We start from the raw sequence: 1,856 nt of genomic DNA on the forward strand, positions 1-1,856 counted from the left end.
GAGAGAGAGAGAGAGAGAGAGAGAGAGAGAGAGAGAGAGAGAGAGAGAGAGAGAGAAGTAGAAACTTAAGGGTTTTTTGGAAAGTCAGTTGTGTTGGAAGGTGTTTTGTTGGTGCAAACATGTGAAGGAGTGTTTCCCTGAAGTGGACAGAGGTAAAAGATTAAGGCAGACTCCTAAAGGAACAATTGGTGTCACTGAAGCAGACACAGAAGGCAGGCAAGACACTGCTGAACTTGGCTTGCTCATAGTTAGCTGTGCAACACATGTGGGTCTCAAGCTGATCTTCCCTTCCCTGAGAGAGGCACAGCTGAGAACTTCTGCTGTCCCTCCTGGGTCCCTCCTGCTGACTCATGCCAAGGCTGAGACCTGGCTGTCTCTGCTAGGTTGTGCCACCCCTGCTGAAAGCTGTAGCAGGATAATTTTGTTGCAGTAATATTCCAATCCAAATATGTTCCGGCAATGAAAACATAACTCAATCAATATGAACACATGCTGTGCACCTAGATTGGGCAGATCTACCACTACATTACCATCTTCCCCATCTATGAGACCCCTTAGGACTTGCAGTTTCTCCAGGCCACATGCTTTGGCTCCACTTTCCTTCTACCTCCTCCTCTCTCCTCCATCGTCCTCTCTCCCTTTCTCTCCCAAAACCTTCAGCTCCAACTTCTCCTCTTTCTCCGCCCAATCACTGTCTCTAACCTTTATTTTATACATTAAGGTGGAAAGAAGGTTTACAGGAAATAACTTGAGGGCTGACCCATTCCTTGTTTGCAACCCCTCACAGGAGAACAGAATTAATATCAAATACAATTAGTCCTAGGGCTATCCACAATACTTCCCCCTTTCTGTCCAATTAAAAGACTATTTTATCCCAGATATAATTGAACACAACTATTACCATAAAGTACAAGATAGACTTAACACCCAGTCCATCATCTTTGTCAATTAAATAGAACCTCTGTCATCTATCCTATCTTAAAAGACTTATAATTCTACACCTGACTTATGTCCTGGGTCTAGATTGTATGCCAACTGAAAACCATCCTCTCATACCTAAATCATCTTTCTCAATGCTAATCAACCTAGGTTGGCTATGAGACTACCAGTCTTCAACCCCATCAGAAATCCAAGAACAACTAATATTACCTGAAAATATGTGAAGCACAAAATATAGCTTCTAGAACATAGCCAATCTATAGAGACTGCTGACCACCTGGACAGCCCCTTATACTTCAAAAGTTTGGAGCATCTGTCTTCAGCCTCCTGCCCAGGGTCATCTGGCCTTTGTAATGCAGAATTTTAAAGGGCTGATTACTCTGTCTTGGCAGAGATTATCAGTTGACTATTCTGCATAGTGTGTCCTTTTTCTGGACAGTATTTTGTAGGCAATTCTTGCCTAGTGACTCTCTTGCTACAACTGGAGCAACTCCAACTGATGCTCAATTACTTCTTTGAATCCAAGAAAGAGAATGCTGTCAGGATCACACTTGTCTCAACCACAAGTTAATAAATAACAATAAATGTCACATTCTGTGGATTTTTTACATTTTTGAAAACCAACTATCTATGTAAAGTAGTCTGGACTGTAACTACTCTCAACCATTTATAATTAAAATAACTAAAAACACCCTAACAGTAAACTCAGAGCCATGAATTTCCTCTTTGGCCCTAAACTCACAAGCTTAAATCATCTCAACTCAGTTTCTAATAACAGTAATAGAAGGACTGGGCCCAAGCCTTGTATTCTTAATTGTGTTATATAGGCACAATGCCTATGTAAGAGTGACAATACCAAACCTAATTTTATATCAATAAAAAAAATCATACCAATGAAAACATTAAATTTGTATCAA

The sequence above is a fragment of the Mus pahari genome, chromosome 7 (assembly GCF_900095145.1).
Source record: "Mus pahari chromosome 7, PAHARI_EIJ_v1.1, whole genome shotgun sequence".
Classification (NCBI taxonomy): Eukaryota; Metazoa; Chordata; class Mammalia; order Rodentia; family Muridae; genus Mus; species Mus pahari.